Below are 26,559 nucleotides of genomic sequence, written 5' to 3' on the forward strand. Positions count from 1 at the left end.
ACGTCTACGTGTAATTAAATGCGGAAGCGTAAAAACCTTTAATCAAAAGTTGCGACACGCAGGACGACTTAAAACCAAAGATAATCGTTAAAAATAAGTTTGTAGGACAAAAGCGTTTTCAATCAATGCATGTTCCTAAACCGCGCGCCCGCCTCGGCTACCTGAGAATAACATACTAAAAGTGTCAACACCAGGTTGGTGAGTTCACAAGTTATATAAAAATAAATCGTTTAGCGTTTGCGTTCAGCGTCTTGCGTTACAGCGTTACAGCGTCACAGCGTTTTGCGTTACAGCGTTTTGCGTTACAGCGTTTTGCGTTACAGATAGTGTTATGTCAAATTATATATCGATAGGTAGCTAATCTATACAACAAGTATTACTAAGTGTTCGACACCGAAGCTGACTCGTTTAGTAAGCTGACTCGTTTAGTAAGTGCCTTGTCACCAGGTCCTCCAGTCGAGTTTAGCGTTGGGTGGGGTTTGTCAAACCCAGTAGTACTACTCAACAGTGACTCGCTATTCTAAATATTAACCGGTTCGATGTGTAGGACTTCAAATATTTAGTTTGCCACTTAGCCTTTACAAGTGATATATAATTTATAACAAAATCTTAAATGTGTTGTGGAGTATGTTATCTCCCCCAAGTGAAAAGCGTTTGAAAACAGTTTAAAGAGGGGAAAGTGAAACTCACTGTTTGCAAAGAATTTCCCAAAATAAATCACCAAGATGCGCGTCACCAAAAAACTCTCTCTAACGTTCCAAAACAACAAAGAGATTTTTCTAAGTGTCGGAATATTATCGAGTCTCTAGACCCGGCACGTAATACCTATGCATATAACATGTTTCGTGTTTCGTTTGTGAATCGTGTGTGACTTTAACAAGTGTTTTTGTGACACATCACATGTGTAAGCAATCATATACGTGTCATGTATTCATAACGTACATTACTAGCATTTTTTCCCGTAAGGGCATTTTGGTCAACAAATAACAATTAACTAGCCATTATTCCCCATAAGGGCATTTTGGTCAAATTATGACAATCAATTAGCAGTTATTCCCCGCAAGGGCATTTTAGTCAAAACACGACAATTATCTTGCAATCATTCCCCTCAAGGGCAATTTGGTCATAACACGATAATAAATTAGCAAGTATCATATTTCATGCATTTTCACAAAACTCAGCAGCTAGTTTCACCGAGACAGAAATCCTACTAGAAAGATTGTACTATTTCACCGATCATAGCGTCTCAATTAATTTACCAAAAATCATCACAAAAGCACATATGTCTTAGGTTTCCAGAACATATTTTATTACATTTTTATTCCTCATAGTTTTCTCACAATCATCAAATCATTACAGCAAACTCATAACAGTCAGATTCATGCACAACAGAATGTTATTTGCAATTCCCGTTAAACGAAAAAATCCAATAAATGCAAGACCACTTGGGTTTGGTTCCTAACTCAATGAGTCAACTTCCAGAAGTGGAACCAACCCAATTGGTCTCGTAGTTTATGAGATATAACATTTACAACATAACCTAACAGCAGGTCTAACAGCTCAGCTTTGCACAACGTGTTTGTATAATCATAAAAGTTAACTTCTACTTGTCCAAAAATTACAAACTTATACTTTATAGAAACTAGACTCAACCTAGTTTACTGGAATACCCACAATCTCAACCAACTTTCACGTTTACACTTCGTTACAGTCACTTAAACATCGTATACACATTCTGTCCAGATTCTGTTTGCATCCAAACTCAACATAATAACAAACTATGAACTATCATGCATCCATATAACCCTCTAGACTCCATAAACACCATCCATGCACATCAATTTCACATTACATACAAGATTAGGGTTTGTGTTTGAACTCAAATCAAAGACACAACAATCACCATGCAACAAGATTCAATCTAGTTATCAATCATCATCCAAATAACAACAATCATATTAACTATATGCACTCATGAAGTCGGCCAGCTAGGGTTTGTTATTAACCCAACAAACATCAAAATCAATCAACAAGAATGTAAAGGATGATCAATTATACCTTCCTAGCACCTAGTTCTTCAATCAAACACTTGATTTGAGGGTTGTATGGGTGTATAAGATGGACGGCAGCCAAGGAGCAAGGGGATGAGAGCTCCGATCGGGGTTTTTGGGTTTAGAATAATAATAAGTTAGGGTTAAGTTAAGGATATATTTATAAACACACAAGTTACACTCAAGTCCCTCCACTTCTAAGTATTACTTTTCTAGCCTAACTAACTTGTTTTCATCTTGAGTTACCGTTTATAACCATGGTATCACATAACACATAAGTCTAACACATAATTATCACATAATTACTGTTTTGACGTTTTTCGTTTATTTATCAATCGTTTGCGTCAACTCGTTTGCGTTTCGGTGCAAATCCCTAAAGACTACACATGTAGTAAGTGTTAAGCGTCATTTAAACCCTAGTTTAAATGTAATGAAGTGTGCGTTATAGATTTAGTGATCTTAAGTTTGAATTGACGGAGTTGAGTTAACGGAGTTAACCTGAAATTGACGATTGTCACATCATTCCCATGTTAAAGAATTTTCGTCCCGAAAATTTGAGTCAAGTCGTGATGAGAGTCTGAAAGAGTAAAAAAAATTTCAGTCTGTCATATCATCCCCTAGTAGAAAGAAATTTCGTCCCGAAATTTAATTCATACCTCCGGTGATGTCTGACGGTTTGCCGAGTTTCGCGGTTTTCTGTGTTTGGTTAGCCCTTCAAAAAGGTGAGGATACTTTTTCATCATTTGATCCTCGCGTTCCCACGTGAACTCCGGTCCACGTCTCGAGTTCCATCGAACCTTAAAGATTGGAATTTTGCTGTGCTTGAGCGTTTTGGTTTCCCAATCCAAAACCTCAACTGGTTCCTCAATGAAACGTAACTGTTCATCAACTTGTAGTTCCTCCAAAGGGACTACTTGGGTTTCATCAGACAGGAATTTCTTCAAATTTGACACGTGGAATACATTGTGTACGCCACTGAGTTCTGTTGGTAGGTCCAGTCGGTACGCCACCGGACCAATGCGCTCAGTTATCCGGTACGGACCAACATACCATGGGTTGAGTTTGTTTCGCTTCCCAAAGCGAACCACACCTTTCCAAGGTGTGACTTTGAGTAACACCCGATCGTTCACTTGAAATTCGAGAGGTTTTCGGCGCTTTTCTGCGTAACTCTTTTGGCGGTCTCGTGCTGCTGCCATGCGATTTCGGATTTGAACAATCTTTTCCGAAGTTTCGAGTACCAGTTCTGGACCAGTGATTTGGCTGTCACCCACCTCTGCCCAGCAGAGTGGTGATTGACACTTCCGTCCGTACAGCGCTTCAAACGGCGCTGCCTTAATACTTGCGTGGTAGCTGTTATTGTACGAAAACTCTACCAAGGGTAAGTGGGGTTCCCAACTTTTTCCGAAATCCAAAACGCATGCACGCAACATATCCTCCAGGGTCTGAATAGTCCGTTCACTTTGCCCATCCGTCTGAGGATGGTATGCCGTACTCATATCGAGACGGGTGCCTAGAGCGCTTTGCAGCGACTTCCAAAAGTGCGAAGTGAAACGAGAATCTCGATCGGAAATGATCGAGACAGGCACTCCGTGTCTCGACACTACTTCCTTCATGTAAACACGAGTCAGTCTTTCCATTTTGTCCGTTTTTTTAATCGCTAGGAAGTGTGCCGATTTAGTCAACCGGTCAACGATCACCCAGATGGTATCGCATCCCGTCGGTGTCTTAGGTAAATCCGTAATAAAATCCATTGAGATGTGTTCCCATTTCCACATTGGGAGTTCCGGTTGTTGCAGTAGACCAGATGGTTTCTGGTATTCTATCTTGACTCTGGCACAAGTCAGGCATTTGCTCACGTAGGTGGCAATGTCGGCTTTCATGTTCGGCCACCAATAAAGTGCCTTTAAATCATGATACATTTTATCTGAGCTAGGGTGGATAGAATATCGGGACTTGTGAGCTTCGTCCATCACTAGAGTCCTCAACTCTCCGTGCTGTGGAACCCAAATCCGGTTCTCAAAATATCGGACCCCGTTTGATCTGGTTTCAAGTTGCTTGTTCATGCCCCGCATGAGTTCCGATGGAAGATTATCATCTTTCAAAGCTTCAAGTTGCGCATCGCGAATCTGATCGGGTAAGCTGGTATGAATCGTGAGTTACAATGCTCTCACCCGTCTGGGTTTATCTGTTTCTTTTCTGCTGAGGGCGTCGGCCACTACATTGGCCTTGCCAGGGTGGTACTTGATGGCACAATCGTAATCTTTGAGCAGCTCGACCCAACGGCGCTGTCGCATGTTCAGCTCCTTCTGATCGTAGATATGTTGGAGACTCTTGTGGTCGGTGTAAATGGTAAACTTGGTACCGTACAAGTAATGCCTCCATATCTTAAGAGCAAACACCACAGCTCCGAGTTCCAAATCATGGGTCGTGTAGTTCTTCTCGTGAACCCGTAGTTGTCGAGAGGCATAAGCAATAACCTTCTCGAGTTGCATCAGCACACAACCAAGACCTTGTATAGATGCGTCACAGTGTACCTCAAAATTTTCCGTTCCCTCGGGGAGGGCTAGAATAGGGGCGCTACAAAGTTTGGTTTTCAACAGTTGAAAAGCGGATTCTTGCGCGTCACCCCAATTGTACTTAGTGCCTTTGTGAGTCAAAGCGATGAGGGGTTGAGCAATCTTTGAAAATCCCTCGATGAAACGTCGGTAGTAGCCGGCCAGTCCTAAGAATTGCCGCACCTCAGTCGGAGTCTTCGGTGCTTCCCAGTTTTTTTTTTTTTTTTTTTTTTTTTTTTTTTTTTTTTTTATGGCCTCTACCTTACCGGGATCGACATAGATACCATTCTCGTTGATCACGTGTCCTAAAAAGTGAACCTCGCAAAGCCAAAATTCACATTTCGAGAGTTTAGCATACAGTTGTTCCTTCTTCAGCAATTCAAGAATTACCCTTAAATGTTCTTCATGGTCAGCTTCGTTCTTGGAGTAGACGAGAATATCATCAATGAAAACTATCACAACTTGTCGAGGTACGCCTTGCATACTCGATTCATGAGATCCATAAATACAGCTGGTGCGTTGGTTAGGCCAAAAGGCATAACCGAAAACTCGTAGTGACCATACCGTGTTCTGAAAGCCGTCTTTGAGATATCTTCTTCGCGCACTCTCAGTTGGTGGTAACCGGATCGCAGATCAATCTTCGAGTAGTAACTCGATCCTTGAAGCTGGTCAAACAAATCATCTATTCGGGGTAAAGGATAACGGTTCTTGACCGTCACCTTGTTCAACTCCCGGTAGTCGATGCACACTCGGAAAGTCCCGTCTTTCTTTCGGACAAACAAGACAGGGGCTCCCCACGGCGATGAGCTAGGTCGGATAAAACCCTTATCCAACAAATCTTGCAACTGAGTGGACAGTTCCTGAAGCTCCGCCGGTGCGAGCCGATACGGGGCTCGTGCTATGGGTGCTGCACCGGGTGTCAACTCGATTTGAAATTCGACTTGACGTATTGGAGGGAGTCCAGGCAAATCCTCCGGGAAAACTTCCGGAAAGTCTTGCACAACCGGTATATCTTCAATTCGTTTCTCCTCCGCGGGTTTCTCAACGATCTGCGCCAAAATTGCCGGATGACCCTTTCGTAGGTACTTCTGCGCCTTCATAAGGGTAATGATGCTGGTGGTCATGCCGCTCCTCTCACCTTGGACCGAAATGATCTCGCCTGAAGGGGTAGTAACGTGAACTATCTTGTCGTGACATATAATCTCCGCTCGGTTCTCGGATAACCAGTCCATGCCGACAACGACATCGAAACTACTAAGCGTGAAAGGAATAAGGTCGATATCAAAGACATGACATGACAGTTTTAACTTACATCCCGCAAGTACATGAGTCGTTACTATAGTCTTACCGTCAGCTAATTCAACAGGAAACTTAGCATCTAACGGAGTTGGAGTTAAGTCTAAGAGTTGACTAAAGGCTTTCGACACAAAACTCCTATCAGCTCCAGTGTCAAACAATACAGAAGCAAAACAATCGTTTACAGGGAACTTACCAGTCACCACGTGCGGATCATTGCGGGCTTGACCCGACCCAATCACAAACGCTCTTCCCTTGCCATTGCTTCCACCATTACTGCCACTTCTATTACCCCCATTGTTGTCATTCTGTTTCAGCTTGGGGCAATCTTTTCTGAAATGACCTTCCTGCCCACATTCAAAGCATCCTTTCATCGTCATAGGTGGCTTAGGAGCACCCTTTGCCGCAAGGTCTCCTCTACATTCTTTCGCTTGGTGACCCATCTTTCCGCATCTCTGACACTTGACACGATTACACGGGCCAACATGATGATAGTTGCACCTATTGCACTTCGGATATTTCCCAGCATATCCGCTCGAACCCTGCCCGCTACCGTTGTTATTGTTGTTGTGACTTTGATTGTTAAAGCTCCGAGTGAATTCGGGCTTACGGTAGTGTTGTTGCGGTGGGAGGTTCGAGGATGAGGATCTGGTGTTGTCAAACTTCCTCTTTCCGCTGCTCGGGTTGCTGTTGCTGTTGTTGTCATTACTCGAGTTGTCACGGGCTTAGTGGTTAAACCCCTAGGTGGTAACGCACCTTGGGTCACAGCCTGATCCGTCAGTTTGTGAGCTAAACGGATCGCTTGTTGAATCGCGGCTGGTCTGGAAAACGTCACCATGCCCTGAATCTGCGGTGCTAACCCATCAAGGTACATTTCAATCCTCTTACTCGGCGGATCCACCATCCGCGGACACATCACAGCCAACTCGTGAGAACGGGTGGTGGAGGCTTCAATTTCCGAGCCCACTATCTTCAGTGACCAAAATTCTGACTCCAACTTCGAAATTTCCTCTCTCGGACAGTACTCCTCTCGCATCATGTTCTTGAACTCTTCCCAGTTCATCGCGTTAGCCAGTTCCAATCCAAGAATTTGCACATCTGCACATCGTCTGGGGACACCTCTGAGTGTGCCTCTGGCTCAGCCGGTTCTTCCTCCGGTTCCTCTTCGGGTTCTTCCTTGGGATCTTCCTCAGGTTCCTCCTCAGGCTCCTCTTCAGGATCTTCCTCAGGCTCGGCCTCAGGCTCTGCCTCAGGTTCGGCTGCGTTCTGAGCAATTTGCATTTGTAAGACATCGCAACGCTCTCGAGCTATCTCGGTTCGGGTCCTTGCTACTTGGAGTTGCTCTTGCAAGTCTATCATCTCGGCTTGCATCTTCCTCATAATCTTCATTTGTTGATCACTAGCCTCTTGCATTTCCTTCATTGCCGCTGCCATGCGGGCAATCTCCTCCTTAGTCTCGGTTCCGTCTTTTAACAGTCCGGAAACGTTCGCTCTTGTATAGCGCATGTAACCCACATCACGCTCCAAACATGAAACAACAGCTGCGAGAACTCGCTCTACAGGTTCGGTTATGGGTGGTAGGGTGTTGGGATAAGCAGGTTGGTTCGGGTGGGGTAACGAGGGAACTTGTTCCCGATAGACCGTACGTCTGATCATGTTAAGGTACCAATTCCAGCTAACGTCGTTTTCGTATATGCCCCCGGATAGGCGGTACCTCTTCGGTGCGGGAGCTTCGAGTTCCGGGACTACTTGGGGCGGCGATGCGGTAGGTATCTGCGGTTCTTTCCCGTGAGCATGAGTCATCGGATCGGATAATGATGATGATGGCGGCGTCGACATTCCTTCAGGTAAGCCGGGTATGTGCGCGCGTATGAGTGAAAGAGGTAAAGAGATAAGATTACAAGACTACACAAATCTATGTAGTGCGTATCATTATAACTAATGGGTCGTCGCGGTTATAGTCTAGTATGCATGCAGCTTCTAGTTCGCTATAACCAATGGCTCTGATACCAATCTGTCACACCCTCAAAATCCACTAACGGAGTTTTACCGTCAGAGGGTGTGAACTGGCAGGATCAGAATCATCAGTTATAATCAAACCATAAAATAAAGTTTCAAAACCATGAAAACGTATACGAGTAATTAAATGCGGAAGCGTAAAAACCTTTAATCAAAAGTTGCGTCACGCAGGAGGACTTAAAACCAAAGATAATCGTTAAAAATAAGTTTGCAGGACAAAAGCGTTTTCAATCAATGCATGTTCCTAAACCGCGCGCCCGCCTCGGCTACCCGAGAATAACATACTAAAAGTGTCAACACAAGGTTGGTGAGTTCACAAGTTATATAAAAATAAATCGTTTAGCGTTTGCGTTCAGCGTTTTTCGTTACAGCGTTACAGCGTCACAGCGTTTTGCGTTACAGCGTTTTGCGTTACAGATAGTGTTATGTCAAATTATATATCGATAGGTAGCTAATCTATACAACAAGTATTACTAAGTCTTCGACACCGAAGCTGACTCGTTTAGTAAGTGCCTTGTCACCAGGTCCTCCAGACCATGGTACGTGTTAGCCAAAATTACACCCGCTCGACCTCCAGTCGAGTTTAGCGTTGGGTGGGGTTTGTCAAACCCAGTAGTACTACTCAACAGTGACTCGCTATTCAAAATATTAACCGGTTCGATGTGTAGGACTTCAAATATTTCGTTTGCCACTTAGCCTTTACAAGTGATATATAATTTATAACAAAATCTTAAATGCGTTGTGGAGTATGTTATCTCCCCCAAGTGAAAAGCGTGTGAAAACAGTTTAAAGAGGGGAAAGTGAAACTCACTGTTTGCGAAGAATTTCCCAAAATAAATCACCAAGATGCGCGTCACCGAAAAACTCTCTCTAACGTTCTAAAACAACAAAGAGATTTTTCTAAGTGTCGGAATATTATCGAGTCTCTAGACCCGGCACGTAATACCTATGCATATAACATCTTTCGTGTTTCGTTTGTGAATCGTGTGTGACTTTAACAAGTGTTTTTGTGACACATCACATGTGTAAGCAATCATATACGTGTCATGTATTCATAACGTACATTACTAGCAATTTTTCCCGTAAGGGCATTTTGGTCAACAAATAACAATTAACTAGCCATTATTCCCCATAAGGGCATTTTGGTCAAATTATGACAATCAATTAGCAGTTATTCCCCGCAAGGGCATTTTAGTCAAAACACGACAATTATCTTGCAATCATTCCCCTCAAGAGCAATTTGGTCATAACACGATAATAAATTAGCAAGTATCATATTTCATGCATTTTCACAAAACACAGCAGCTAGTTTCACCGAGACAGAAATCCTACTAGAAAGATTGTACTATTTCACTGATCATAGCATCTCAATTAATTTACCAAAAATCATCACAGAAGCACATATGTCTTAGGTTTCCAGAAGATATTTTATTACATTTTTATTCCTCATAGTTTTCTCACAATCATCAAATCATTATAGCAAACTCATAACAGTCAGATTCATGCACAACAGAATGTTATTTGCAATTCCCGTTAAACGAAAAAATCCAATAAATGCAAGACCACTTGAGTTTGGTTCCTAACTCAATGAGTCAACTTCCAGAAGTGGAACCAACCCAATTGGTCTCGTAGTTTATGAGATATAACATTTACAACATAACCTAACAGCAGGTCTAACAGCTCAGCTTTGCACAACGTTTTTGTAAAATCATAAAAGTTAACTTCTACTTGTCCAAAAATTACAAACTTATACTTTATAGAAACTAGACTCAACCTAGTTTACTGCAGTACCCACAATCTCAACCAACTTTCATGTTTACACTTCGTTACAGTCACTTAAACATCGTATACACATTCTGTCCAGAATCTGTTTGCATCCAAACTCAACATAATAACAATCTATGAACTATCATGCATCCATATAACCCTCTAGACTCCTTAAACACCATCCATGCACATCAATTTCACATTACATACAAGATTAGGGTTTGTGTTTGAACTCAAATCAAAGACACAACAAACACCATGCAACAAGATTCAATCTAGTTATCAATCATCATCCAAATAACAACAATCATATTAACTATATGCACTCATGAAATCGGCCAGCTAGGGTTTGTTATTAACCCAACAAACATCAAAATCAATCAACAAGAATGTAAAGGATGATCAATTATACCTTCCTAGCACCTAGTTCTTCAATCAAACACTTGATTTGAGGGTTGTATGGGTGTATAAGATGGACGGCAGCCAAGGAGTAGGGGATGAGAGCTCCGATCGGGGTTTTTGGGTTTAGAATAATAATAAGTTAGGGTTAAGTTAAGGATATATTTATAAACACACAAGTTACACTCAAGTCCCTCCACTGCTAAGTATTACTCTTCTAGCCTAACTAACTTGTTTTCATCTTGAGTTAACGTTTATAACCATGTTATCACATAACACATAAGTCTAACACATAATTATCACATAATTACTGTTTTGACGTTTTTCGTTTATTTATCAATCGTTTGCGTCAACTCGTTTGCGTTTCGGTGCAAATCCCGAAAGACTACACATGTAGTTAGTGTTAAGCGTCATTTAAACCCTAGTTTAAATGTAATGAAGTGTGCGTTATAGATTTAGTGATCTTAAGTTTGAATTGACGGAGTTGAGTTAACGGAGTTAACCTGAAATTGACGATTGTCACAGTTTGCGAGCCTAAGAAAATGCAATGCGCATAAATCTCAATCAACTGTGAAACCCTGCTGCTTTCTTGAAGGGTTCGACGATGGTGTGAAACATATTAGGCCAAAACATATTACACTAAACGTCTACAAATCTACTGTACTCATTGTATCAAACATGATTATGGAACGATCTCACTCCTAAATTACAACCGAATTCACAGTAGTTCGTGGGTAAATTTGGTTCTTCCTCATGCTGCATTAGTTAAATAATAGAAGGGAAAAGCCATGGTTGTTCATTGATACCCTGACCATTCACCTCAAGGCCCCGTATCTTGATGTTGATCGATTTTAAATCCCTTTGTTGAAACTAGGCCATGGTGATACACGTACACTTCAACAATGAGATTTTTTTTATTAATGTTCGACTTTTGAATGGTAATTTTGCAATTTGTTGGGAAGGAACCATGGTGATTCGTGAACTCCTAACCACCCGATATGTTACTTTATGCTATCAAGTTTAATAAATTATTTATTTGTTTTTCTCAATTGCAATATATTTTAGAGTTATTCAAGGTTTCCTCATGTGATAATTTACTTTTATGCATTTTCGATATACTTACAACACTTACCTGAAACTAATAAAAGTTTTCTATAAGACCCCGAATCCTGAGAATCCTACAGTTGGTAATCATACAAGAAACTTATAAAAATTTAAAACCAAGAAAAATTTCGTTTTATTTAAAACCGATTCAGAGTAAATAATAGCGGAATAATAAGTGCCAAGACTTTTAAACTCAAGGCAACCCATTTCATTTTAAAAACTAGTTCAGCGTATAAAATCAGTGGAAATTCACAAGCACTAAAACAAGTTCCCAAAAACCGGGAAATATGCCCAAAACCAAATTTAAATGCGTTATGTAATAACTTAAAAATAAATAGTCTTCATTATTAAATTTTCCCGACTAGCAATGTCTTCAACCGTCCGAGTAGTCTCGAGCATGTCCAAGCGGTAAGCATCCTCCTCTAAAACTGAAACTCACACTAACATACACACAAAGTCAACTTGAGCTGAGTGAGTTCAAGTTTAAAATATTGACATCTATATAAATCATTCCAAGTGTTTAAAATATTGGCATCTATATAAATCATTCCATGTGTTTAAAATATTGACACCTATATAAATCATTCCAAGTGTTTAAAATATTGACACCTATATAAATCATTACAAGTGTTTAAAATATTGACATCTATATAAATCATTCCAAGTGTTTAAAAATATTGGCATCTATATAAATCATTCCAAGTGTTTAAAATATTGACATCTGTATAAATCATTCCAAGTGTTTAAAATATAATACGTGATATGAACAGTTAGGCAATAATGAACCATAAGTACTCATACTTATATATCTATATAATTATATCCCTATGCTTATCATCCAAGCAATAACCTCAGGGTCGAGAACACGTACAACCCAAACACGTAACATCCGAGTAATAACATCAGGGTCGAGCACACGTACAACCCAAACACGTAACATCCGAGTAATAACATCAGGGTCGAGCACACGTACAACCCAAACACGTAACATTCCATCAAACATATGCAAACAAAAAGTAGGCATACGCAAACATCCTTAGTCGATAACGACTAATTAACATCGCCATTAATTGCCCATAAAATAACGCATGTATAAACATACGTGTGTATATATATATATACATCATTCCAAAATATACCATATTAAAAGTAGGCCTATGGTCATAAAGTAACACATGCGTATACATACATAAATATCATCTCAAGACATGCTATGATACGAGTAAGCCTATATCCTTGAGCCTAGGCCATAAGTAATATATATAACCTTAAGGAATATATAATCATAAACGAGTCTCAAATATCCTAAGGCATAGAATATAATTCACACATAGTTTCATAAGTCCACAAATACAAATAAGGCTATGTAATACCATCAAAAGAGTTTAAACGAGTAAAATCTTGTAAGATTGTAATATGATGTGTATGCTAGCCCAAAACTTGAAAAGAGTAAAAAGGAGCATCATGAACTCACCTGACACGAAGCACACAATCACAACGGCCTAGAGGACCCTTAAGTACTCCCACAACTTAAAAGCATGTCGGATTACGAATAATAACTACTAACGGTATCGAATCGACTCGTTTATCCTACGAGGCGTTCTTATATGGTTTGATGGACCTAAAGCCCCAACCATACTAATACCGTTTACCTCAGCCCTCGAGGCCATGTATTTACCAAAACCACCCTTTGTTAATTCCGAGGACAAAGGATTTCCAAAGTACACCCGAAAGTTGTTAATTTTATTGAATACGCGCGTTAACGGGTTGTTTATGCACTTAGAAACCAACTCAGCCCCGTGTGGACCAAATTTAGTAAAATCACAGCCAACAAGTCCACACGATGCTACACGTGTAGGAAGGGTCGGTAATTCTCCAGCACAATGCACAAACTACCAATAAACGCGAATTCGCGTTGTACCAACCCGTTTGACTAACTGACAACCAATTCAGACCCATTAACATAAAAATTTAGTTTTTCACAGCCCATATAACATATCGAGGCTACACAATCTGAATTGGTTGTTAATTCCCTCAAACAACGAGCTAAATGCAACAATCAACAAACTAGACAAACGAAATCCTAGTGTTTCAATCTATTGACAATTGATCAATCAAACGAGCTTCGTAGCCCACGATACTAAGGTAAAACACATATGAAATACCTAGGAAGATGACGGAGCAAAATCTCACTTCAAACAGCCCCGACAAGAACACAATTGAACATCCACCGGTTAAGCCTAAAACGAACGTATCGATCAATAACGAGTATAACATGCAGATTTTAGCATGCAATGATGTATTTTATTACATAGGAAAAAATAGAAATAAATTATGAAATTTTTAAAAACGTTTAATAAATGTCTTAGGCTTATAAAGATATTTTTGTTTTATTTTTCTAGTGCACATAAAAATCATAAAAATTCCTTCAACACCGAAAGGCACGTGCAGCTATTTTAGTGCGCAACATAATGGTTTTATTTTTATTAAAATAATTACCCAACCAAATTAAACGATTCCAATTGGGTTTGGTTCCTAACTCAAAATATTAACTTCCAGAAGTGAAACCAACCAATTTGGACTTGTCGAGAAGGAGTTATGATGTCGGGAAAACAAAGAAGAATCCGTCATCCCGCATCAGCTTTGATACTCGATCTTATAAAATCTTAAAAAGCATTCAAATCTCATCCAAAAATTACATATTGTACCGTTCTGGAAACTAGACTCAATGTAGAACATAATAGAAACAAGAATCGATCAAAAACTATATATTATGATCGAGTTACAGAGCGAACAATAAATGAGTACGAATATGTCAGACACTGTTATGAACAAAACTCAAACCCTAACATGTTTATGACATCTCTAGGGTTCTAAATTATCAATTAACATCATAATTATCAAAATTATAGAAGTTTGGACATTTAGGGTTTATCAAGAACTCATCAAAACATAAAATTGATACACAAAACTTACTAATTAACGTTAGGAATCCTGAGAACCAATTGCAAGACCCAAGGTTGAATTGAAGATAACTAGGGTGTGTGGGTGGTTTGAAATTGTAAGTGAGGGAGAATGGTTGCAATCATCGATGGTTTTGGGGATTTTTATTTTAATATTCTTTTAATTCCTAATTACAATAATAGTCCTTGTTGAAACAAGTTTGGCTTTAAACGAACTTTTTAACAATGAACCGCGTTATAACGAACCATTGTGACTAAAATACTAACCCAAGTTAGTAAAAATAAAGCCTCGTCGGTATCTTTACTAAAACGATTTTATAAAAGCCGAAAACGTACAAAGCACGCGCAATCGATCGCAATTTTCATGAAACGAGCTATAAACTAAATACATAATCATTTAGAATGAAATTTCACACTGATAATATTATAAATATATGCTTGAGGTATTATTTCGTATTTTCATCAACGTTCGGGTCAGACTCGTGTGATTCGATAATTCTCCAATTACCACAACGTGAATGTTTGTGCAGTAACCGACACTCTTAATTTACCCCAATTAAATAAAACGCATGAAAGACTGAAAATTAATCTCATATAGCAAGTTGTTTTAGTCCTTATAATGTACTTTTAGTGTCTAATAATCTGTGGAAAGTAACATTAATTTTCAGTCTCTAACATCTTTATTTAGAGTATGAATTTATATACGCACACAAATACAATTACCAAAACTTAAATTTCTGCAAGTATACAAATCCTATAAATATATAAACAGATGAACAGCACAGTTTGAATATTTAACATAAATCATACATTGAGGGTACAATTACAAAAAGAAAATGAACTAAGACAAAAGCAAACTTTGACTTGTATTTTAGTAATCTATAATGCAGTGATAATCGATTAAACGAAGAATGAATGTCCCAATTTGAGTGTTCAGTTTGTAGCTATGTTGTATCCAGTTCCTGTAGAAATATATTCAATTATGAGACGTTTCAGCCATTTAATAGTAAGCATTCTTAACAAAATCTTAAACCCTAAACAGATAACGAGAAAACTAGAAGTAAAATGGTGCCAATAAAACAACACGAATTCATTCCAATTTTCATACTGCCTTCTTTTTAATGTTTGTCTAAGGACAATAAAAAGGCATGCCTAAATTTTCTTTTAAAGTGTCTACAAAACGTTTAAACATACCTGTATAATTAAGAGTGCTCAAGAACATCTTGTAATTCTGATCCAAATCATGATACAAATAAAGTGGGAAAAAAAAGAATAATTCTCATTACACAAGTCAAGTTAATACTATTTAAAAAGGGTGTTGGAATCAATTAAATATATAACTTTAATAGACAACTTTATAAAGAATGTTACGCTAAACAAATCTCAATGTGAGAAAATCACTGTTAATTAGCCATCACTTAAATGAAATGAAACACTAGTTAGGCCAATTAAAATTCCATTTCTTATAGAAAATGATAACATGCACGTAGGGTTGCAAACGAGCCAAGCCGATCCGAGCTGAGCCCGAGGTTGACTAGTTACATATAAGATAACTTATACTTTTTGTCGAGCTCTTTTTCTAAGCTCGAGCCCGGCTCGTGAGACTTTTTCAACTTCGACTAGACTCGTTTATTATTTATTAATTATTTTATAAACATTTTCATGTAATCTTTATATATTTTCTAATAGCCTCATTTAGGCTCGAGCTCTGGTTGGATTAATAGAGAAGTTTCTTTTAAGACTCGAGCTCATTTAAGCTCGGCTCAGCTTAGGCTTTTGATAAGCCAATCTTGAGTAGCTTACAAGCCGGCTCGGCTCGTTTGCACCAATTAATGCATATGTCCTTGCTACATGAACTGGAAATTTCTCAAAGCACACTAATTAATTTTTAAATTGAAAAATTGTCAAATGTTAATACAACTTTTAAAGTTAATTTTGAAGTTGAGAAAAACCAATTCCATTCTCTAAAATAAACTTATAAAAGTTTTAAAGCTCATAAATTGCCATAAGTTATGTTCTATAAAAACTGTTATCAATTTGAAATGAAGGTTACCACTGTTTTAACTGTGCAATTATCTTATCCAAATAGATCAATACCAAATCCCATTGTCACACATCCATGGAGCTTATTATGGCTTTCTGTAGTTATATATTTTACAAACACGCAAACATTTAGCAGCGAAGACATGCAAAAACAAATATTAAGTCCCTTTATATGCATAGTTAAAGCATATAAAAACTAAATACCTTTGTTATCAAACGTCAAAGTACTGAAATAACACAATAAAGTAAATTTTATGGTTTCATGGGAAAACTAATAAGATTAACAAATGGATTTGTTCTAATTTGTTCAACAGAATTTCAAAAAACAACCGCTCTAGGTGAAGTAGTCAACAATAAATTGATATAATATTGTAATTAGCATAAGCACACTGTTGCAAGTTTTCATAACTTTAGTAATTAAACACAAGTGTAACCTGTATGGTGCACCAAAACAGAATGAAAAAGAAAAATGAAAAATCAAACCCTATAACTATGCCCATATTTCTTAGTTTAACAATGAACGTGAAATTGAGGAAGAATCAAATCGCTTACCAAATATTTCAGTCCCACATCTCCCGGGTTCAGGTATGCCATCGCACACATCCGCTAGCACCACAACAATGATTGCGACAATGAGTCTTCATATTTCCCGCCGTAGCCACCACAAACCCTAGTTCAGTTGCGTAACCACCTTCACCGCGCTGCCGGCCTTAACAATCCCTCTCTACTAAGTCTCCCATTTCCCGTTTGATACGTAGATAGCGGAATCGTGTAGAGCAAACATGAGAGGAGGTGGTTACAGAAATGGGAGGAGGGATATCAAAAATTTTGATTTTTAAAAAAGGTAATGGTGGGCACTGAATTTTTATCAAACCACTCGTTAATTAGTTTTTTAAGGTATTTACAATAACATTATCAAAAAACATAAATTATATTTATATTTGGATACAAATAAATATAAATTTTACAATGTAAATAAAAGTAATATAAACTTTTTTTTGTAAAGGTATGTAAACTATAGAAATATGTATAATAATTTAAAACTAATTTAATTGAACACAGTTTAACTGGTATCACGATTTGGAATGTTAAATTGCATTCTCTTGAGACAAATTATGGTGAAGTAAGTTATAACGGTTATCAATCGTTGCTTAATATATCTAATAAAGTTGTAAGAGTTAGTATAATTTCTAATGAGCTATGGTGTGTCTTAAATGGACGTGCTAGAACATAAAGGGTTGATTGAGTCATGTCATTCCTGCGTACTCTATATCTCTTAATAGTTATAATAGCTCTTAATAGACCATGGTTACCCTAACTAACCAATTGTCAATGTATATGTTAAACTTTGAATTTATTTTGTGCTATTTTGTTGGACATGACTTGGACATATTATTCATTAACAATGACGTACGAGAGACTGAAACTCGGTCTATAATCCCAGTCGTTGATATGGTTTGTTTCAAGAGTTGTCAGGATTTATTTTGAGTCTATAATATGTTTCTTTAATATGGCTAAACATATATCGGTTATTGGACACTAAATGTCAGTCCTAGTTCTTTTGTTTACAAGACAGGTCGTAGGCTAACTACCAACATTGAATAAGGTTCCAAAAAAGATCTCCTTGACTGAAATTAGAGACTAGACATTAGTCACTGCTATTTTGCTATAACAAAGTCCCTAATTCGTCTCATTCTGAAAGTAACAAGGATTGATATTCAATCCCTCAAACGTTTTGTCCATATTGGAGATTGAACATCAATACCTAGTTCTTTCGTATGCAAAACACGTCGAAGACTAAATATCGGTAATGGATAAGGTTGCGAAAAAGAACTTTTGAGACTGGTTTTCAGTCCTTGATACTTTTCAACAAATAGTAGAATCTGTGTTACATAATTAGATACTGAAAATTAGTCACTGCCCATTTACGATATCGAAAGGTGTTCAAGACTAAATATCAGTCCTTAATTCGGCATGTTTTGAAAGTAACAAGGACTAATATTCACTCTCTAATACGTTCCCTCTATATTAGAGACCGAATATCAGTCTCCGAGATTGCTGTGCAAATTTTCAGTATTGAGGGAATATATTTGAGACTGAAATTCAATAACCACTAAGTTTTTCTTCAAAAAGCTATGTGGTGTTAAGATATTTGCGACTGAAATTTAGTTTCAAATAAGGTGTCTAAATACTAACGACTAATTATTAGTTTCTAATACGTGTTGCGTAAAAATCAGTCCCTACTACTACTAGCAACTAAAAAATTATTCCCAATACATATTATTTGAGACTGAAACATTAGTCATAATATTTCGGCCATGTGTTTTGTAGTGCAAGTATTCTGGAGCCAATGATGCTAGCACTCTCCTCTAATGGTTTGAACAAGAAAAGAGTGTCTTTCTCCATTAATAGTGCCTTGTGGATAAGAAGACTACATATGCTTCAAGTGTTTTCGAACTAGGAGACCTCACCTGGCAGAAAAGTGAGAAACACTCTTTAGGGGTAGGAGTTGGCATGGCCTTGCCATCGAACAACCTTAAGAAACTCATGCTCAACAAGTTTTATCCCAAGTATTAACTCAAGAAGTTGTAAAAGGATATTTGGGGACATATACAAGAAGGTGGGTATAATACCACCTACAGAAACCGTTTTCATGTATTGAGTCTCCTTGTTCCTTATATGGTCACTCCCTTTAATAGAGCCATTGACAAATATATATATCCAGCCTACCCATGCAAATTCAAAACACCGTCTTGAGTCATGACCTAAAGATCCTCCATGATGCTATAACTCTTGTCAGTACCCTCATCGAAAATCACATTTCCTTAGTTCACAACCAGTGCTTGGGAACTACCAGTCTTCACCTGCTCTCTGTCAGGTTTAGTCTTATTTTCAGGTTCATTTGAACTTTTGCCTGAGTTTATGTCTTGATTTTGGGGACCGATGTACTCCTCCTTAGGTTTTTCACATTCCTTTGCGAAGTTACCAAACTCTTGGAAGTTGTAGCACTTTACCGAAAGTTTATCAAAACCAACCCATTTGTTCAACGTGGGTAGGTCTTTCCCGGTTCGTTGCTTGAACCTCTTTACCTTACGACTATTATAGCTATATTCCAGTTGAGATCCATCAATTCCAAGTCATATGGGTCTATTTGATCATAGTCTTAGTCTGTCAGTTCACTAGTGGCGATCTTACTCTCCACTAATTGTTCATATGAAGTCATGAATGCGCATATGAAAGCAAATTGCTATTCTGCTTCCTTCATGTTCACATTTGGTGGTGAACTTGACGAACTAGCACCTGGTGTGGAAGATCCAGAGGCCACGAAGCACAAATTAGGTATCTGATTCCCTCTTTGAGTCCTTTCAGCATCATTTTGTGTGTAGAAGGCAGTAATCGGAATAGAAATGCTATTGCCACTTGCTGGTAAAGCTCCACCATACAAGTTAGGATTAGCTATCCTTCAACGAGTTTTAGCACTTCATATCATACTCGCGTTCTTCCAACTTGTTGATGAATTCTTCAGCAGTTAGGTTCTTGTTTCTGAAGTAGCCATTTTCATTCAGCACCAAGAAGAACGTAGAATAAGTAGCTGATAAAGTATTCTTGATATCATTGATCTTGTCTACCTCACTCGTCTCAATTTTAACCGTAGACATTTCTACATAAGATGACAAAAATGATTTATCATCTCCCCAACCGTTTCATTCTTGAGTAGAGTAAGGTTTCTGAATTGAAACTTAACCATAGTCATTTTGACCAACGTGTTGGTCAAAAAGCATGGTACACGGTTTGATATGGCTAAATTAATGGAAGATATTCTCGAGCAATTCCATAGTGAGGGTAGAGTAATCCTTGGTCTCATTATCCAGGTCTTTCTTGTCATCAGCACTGTACATTCTAAACTCTTTATCAACAAACCGGGTAGTAGCACTTCCCACTTGAGGAGGCGAGTAAACATTTTCCAGGTTTCTAACACACTCCGGGTGTAAAGAACCCAAATATGCTCGAAAACGAGGTTCCCAACTAGCAAACACTTAACCTCAACAATTTGGGACACTTGTTGTGCGAACCAATCTCGTTTTCCATCGTCAACATCTTTTGAATCACAACTTTTTGGGACGCTAATGCATAGTAGTTTGCCATTTTTGAATGATTTATACAAAGTTTGGAAGCACATGGACTAAACTTGCGAAAATGTGAAAATAGTTTTAACGAATGAGATACAGACACTGTAGACACGAACGGCTGTTTAGACAAATGAGTGATATGGCGAATGTGAATACTGTTTAAGCGAATGAGTAACACGAATAAGGAAGGACACGAATGAGTTCGGGTAGTGAATGAGCTTAGATAGAGAATGAGTCTAGGGCTCGAATGAGTGTATCGAATGAGGAAACGAATAGGAACATAGCGAATGATACAGTTATAACGAATTATATGTTATGAGTGGATGACAGATGTACAATTTAGTTACAACTGGTTAACGAATGAAGATCACACGAAAGAGCATTCATGTTAAGGAATGAGCATTCATACATTCAATTAAAGTCCAGAATCATAACTGATCTTAAATCCTAAACAAATCCACTAAAACTAACACCAAATTCCTCGCAAACACAATCCGAACCTATCCACACTCGTCCGAAATCACAAAGCAAACCAAAACGAAGACAATCAGACCTCAAACTCAAACCGTCTTTCCCGCCATTACCTCAAATCCTTCAATCAATCAATTCACTCAAAACTAATTAATCCAGCCAAAACTAAACAACATACACTCGTTATCAATCCTTAGCTAATTACATATTCAATTACTATTTCAGGTTACGCTAAAGTTTGAATACTTTTAATACGATTAATTGATGATGTAATCAATCAATTTAAAGTAAAATTGATACGATTAACGGAATAAATCAATCACTGATCAATTTAAAGTAAAATTGCTCTAATAACAATTGAGACTCATAGTGTTCGAATCAAGTTCTGTGATACAAATTATTGATGCGTTACGATTAGGAATACGATTATGAACGTTGATATGTGTGTGTGTGTGTTCTAGAGATATTGGGGCAGAGTAACGATATACAGATTCAATAAAACTAACTTTGTTACTTTAGAAATACTTTACAGGATATATATAGGAGATGAGGTCATTCGTTAAACAAGTCTTAACGAATGAACCCTCATTCATTACATAATACATTAAAACTAGACGAACGACCCACATTCGTTCTTCTCATTCGTTAACAAGCTTAACAAATGAGGATACATTAGCGAATGGGTCACATTCGTTATGACTCTTAACGAATGTGCCCTACATAAGATAACGAATGGCCTTACACTTTCCAAACTACCCCTATACAAATAATTCTAATATAATAATACTTTAACAAAGAACGAGATGGAAAGCCTTGTACTAACAGTTTCTCATTATATTTTCTCTATCATATATATATATATATATATGTTTAAGTTCAGGAGAGAAGTCAAGTTATTGTGAGAAGTGTGAGAAGTCGATGTAGCCAATTAGATTTTTTGTTTTTTATTTTCTTTTAATTAAATATAGGGGTAGTATAGTAAATCATCATATTTACTTTATATGGAAACTATTAATTATATTCTTGAACATTTAATTATGTTTAAACATATCAAGCACATATATGGTCAATTTGAAATCAAGTTATTATTATTATTATTATTATTATCCATAAACCAATTCGATTTTAAATTAAACCCAGATCATTATTATTTATCCCCCACAACAAACGCGGCATTCTTCCTACACTTTAGCATGGCATCCTACACAACAACATATGCATCCAATAAAATACTCATGTTGCATCTTTTTGTCTTGATGAAATCCTACACAACATCACACACTTTAACATGGCATCCTACACACCAGCATACGCATCCATAATGTTGCATCCTTTCGTGTTGATATCTAGTAGCAGAATCTCTCTCGCGTATTTTGTCCTTAAATTGAGCATTCTTCCTACCCCAAAAAACATTCTCCTACACAAAAATAACATAAACAATACAAATGTAAACATGATATCGAACAAAATATCACACTATAATTGTAAACATGATACTTTAAACAACAAACATGTCATAAAACAATAAGACTCCTAAACAAATATAAATAACTCCTTCATAGTTTCATATATATACCATACACACAGCCTACACAACAAAGAACACGAGTCATACAACTAAAAGACAAACAAATTAAACACAACAACCGCAACTTTATCCGGTATTACGAAACATAAGCCATTCAACTGTTACCTACAGTGAACAAAACCTCATATACATGTTCTTTTCATTTTTTTTTTGGTGGGGTTTGTCTTAGAAATCGTTACTAGTTTGAGTAATTTTTTAATTACCGTGTGTAAACATCATATCACCGAATCAAATTTACTTTCATTAAACCCTACACATACAGATTTGAATTCAACTTTTAACTACACTATATTAAACCTCCTACACAACCTGAATATGTATATGTTTCCTGAGTGTAGGTAATTAGATTTTATTTTTCGTATGAACGAATCAAATATAATGTCACAGTAACCTATAGATTTAAAATACATAGTGTACAATATAACTTATCAAGACTGGTATGATATATGTACAGATTCAAAAAAGAAGAAAACTACTTACACGGAAGGTAAATTATGCAACCATAAACTACAGAAAAACCATTGAAAATGACCTTTTGCTTTAATAAAATTAACTCCTACACAAGAAGTGTGTTAGTTAGATTCACAACAAAGTTTGCAATCCTACACAACACACATTATATCTTAATAACATAATTACTCTATACAAAAATCATCGCATCCTACACAAAAGTATCATCTATAACATAATTATGTATATATAGAGGCAAATTGACATCCTACACAACAAACAAATAACAAACATGCAGCCTAGACACCACACGTTATACCCTTCATATTATAACTCCCTACACAAGAATCATTACATAACACACAGTAGTATCATCCATATACATCCTTTGTATGCAAAACATAATGTGTAGGGTATATTATCCAAAGCAACTAATTGTTAAAATTTTCATAAGAACAATTTCAGCAAATATCCTTATTTTAACAACTATCAGATGATTTCTGAAGCATCTGATAAATGTTTCGGTATCATAATCCACTTATTCGGACATCTAATTAGGGTTTCGAAACATCTAATTACAGAAAAAAAAGGATGAAATTGGATGAAGAAAAAAAACATAACTGTAACACCCGTTAACTCCGGTTGAAGAACTAAAGCTTGTAGAGTATGTATAACTCTCGGGACTTAACCGACGTTTCTCGGAAGCCTTCACGTCATCCCGGTACGCCTAATCGCTTAAATTTTCTTCCAAGTTGCATTATTATTAAATTCCAGGGGCTAGAATGAAAATGTTTTATATTATAACATTAAACAAAAAAAAAATATAAAACCCTAACCCTTGGCAGCAGGTCCGATCGGCCACCTCCAACCCCCCCCCCTTCATTGCTTCGACTTTTTGATCGATTCCAAGTTCCTAGAGGTAGTTCAAGGTATGTACTACAATCCCCTACACTCTTTTTGCTCACCCCTAATCGTTTTGATGCTCAATTTTGCCAAAACTTTTCGTTGAGCATATTTCGGCTAGAGTGCAATTGACCCACTTCCCGTGGATAAAAATTAGAGTTTCCGGTGTAGAAAGATCCCTAGGTATGGAATTTACATCATATTAAAATTTCGTGGTCATTGGAGGTGTTTAGGTCAGTCAATCGATTTTAGTTCGAAAACTAGGGTTTATCGGGTGTAGAATTGCAAATTGTTGAGTTTGATGCGTTAGTTGATCGGGTGACCGACCGATTCTGTTCGTGCAGCCCTAGGGTGGTTTAAGGGCTGTGGAAAAATTATTTTTTTGGTGCTCGGGGATGTCGGGGTTAGTGCTTCGTCAATCGAGTCGGTGGTGCGCGAATTTTCGTTTAAATGTTAAAGTAAGTGTTGTAAAAAGGAACCGTCAACCCTATCAACTCGGGTGACATAATTATGATGAATGAAAAGGTTTAAGACGGAATTTGGTCCATTCGGGGCTGATTCGGTCAACAAATGGTTTTAAGGATTATTTCACGCGCATTCGACCCGATTTGACTATCTTTGGGCCTTGGGCCAAGTTGTTGGGCCTTAAGCCAAGTATTGGGCATTGGGCCAAGTTGTTGGGCCTTGGGCCAAGTGTTGGGCCTTGGGCCAAGTTGTTGGGCCTTGGGCCAAAGTGTTGGGCTTGTACGGCCCATTAGGCTAGAGTGTTCCTACAGTCTAGTTTAGTAACGCGTTATGTATAATTTATAGGCCCTTGCTTGTGATTTTGCCCTTAGGAACTTCCTAGCTCGTTGCAAGTATTCGATCGATCTCAGGTGAGTTCATGATGCCCTTTTTACTCATTTTACTTTTGGGCTAGCATGCGCACCTAAATGTTTTCTTACAAGATGAAATGTTTTTAAAAATATTATATATAGGCTTGATAGTATATGGTAAGCCTTGGGATGTTAAATATATATATATATATATATATATATATATATATATATATATATATATATATATATATATATATATATATATATATATATGTAAACATTATTTCTTGGCCTCTATTTGGTGATGTTGTAGTTGTTTCGACTACTGATGTTGTGTATGCCTACTTTGTGTTTGCATACACTGATGTTACGTGTTTGGGTTGTATGTTTGCTCGACCCTGATGTTATACGTGGATGATATATATATATATACTGTTATGTATATAGGGATGTTATTGAATGGATGTTTACATATACATTTTGTATATGTATGTATGAGGATGTTTAAGTTCGGTAATGATGATTAGATGGATGTACCCTTTTACTTTTAGAAAACCTTTGATATGACTATCATGATTTTACTACTGATATCTTTTACTTAAAACTTGAACTCACTCAGCTCAAGCTGACTTTGTGTGCATGTTAGTGTAAGTTTCAGGATTCGGAAGAGGATGCCTTATCGCTTGGACGTGCACGGAGCTACTTGGATGGTGGAGGGCATACTGGAAGGAAGAATTATTATGAATGTTTTATTTCAAGGAAATTTATAAAAGTTATATTTACTTTGGATTTTGGGCAAAATTCTCGGGTTTCGGGAACTTATTTCAGGTTTCATGTTTTCCGCAAAATTGATACTCTGAAATGTTTGTTTTAATGGAAGAAACGGTTTTTGAGTTTATTTAATTTTACGAGTGTTATGAGTGATTACTAACTCTGGGGTTCCCGGGGTTCGGGGCCTTACAAGTTGGTATCAGAGCCTTGGTTAGAGGGATCCGAGCATCCCCGAATGCTTGGACTCGAACTGTAAGAAAAGAGACCAGTATGCCCGCCACGAGTAGATGCACTCCAAGAGGTAACTTTAAATTACTTAGTCATTCCTGTACATTTAAGATTTCCCTTATGTGATTAACTGTTAAATGTTAGATAGAGTGCTAATATGGATAGGGGCCGGGGGTGATTAGGACGGGCGGGTAAAGTAAACGACTAATCACACTTGATCAACGTCTTTAGCAGTTTACCCTTACCTTACACGTTCTAAATGACACTTGTACTTAATCATATTAAAACTCTGTCTTTGTAGGGATAAGTCATGGTTAATACTCGAACAACCAGGCGGGGTGGTTCTAGCGGTCGTGGTCGTGGTCGTAGGCCACGTGCCGAAGCCGAGAATGAGATTCCTACTCCCCAGCAGGAAACTCCAATTCATGAGGAGGGGGGTAACCCCGCCTTAGATCCTGCTTTACGCGAGGCTATCGCGGATGAGGTTTACCAGGTGCTCCATAGCGCCATTCCAGAAATCGTTGCTGAGTCCGTCAGGGTCATGGAAGAATCACAAGCTGGTAAGGGTTCGAATAGGGAAAGGAAGAGTAAGGAGGTACAGGTCGAAGTGGAAGAGGAAGTGTATGTGCCGAGTGGGGATGATGATGAGGTGCGTACCGTCAGTGTATCAACCCGGGGTTACTCGTATGGTGACTTTAAGAAGTGCGACCCCCCTTCATTCGATGGTACCAAAGATGCATTGGCAGCACATCAGTGGGTGAGGGAGATGGAGTCTGTTCTGAGGATTAGTAAATGCAAGGGGGATGAGATGGTGACTTATGCTACTGCCTCGTTCCGTTATGAGGCACTATGTTGGTGGGATAACTTGGCGCAAGCTATGGGGGATCGTGCGGTTAGGAGGATAACGTGGGATGAATTAAAGAAATCGGTTCTTGATCAGTTTTGTCCTCCGCATGAATTAGATAAAATAGAACAGGAATTCTTGACCTTGGAGGCTAGTTCC

This window comes from Bidens hawaiensis, unplaced genomic scaffold (genome assembly GCF_021521415.1).
Source record: "Bidens hawaiensis isolate Kalapana, Puna unplaced genomic scaffold, B.hawaiensis_p1.1 tig00008537_1, whole genome shotgun sequence".
Taxonomy (NCBI): domain Eukaryota; kingdom Viridiplantae; phylum Streptophyta; class Magnoliopsida; order Asterales; family Asteraceae; genus Bidens; species Bidens hawaiensis.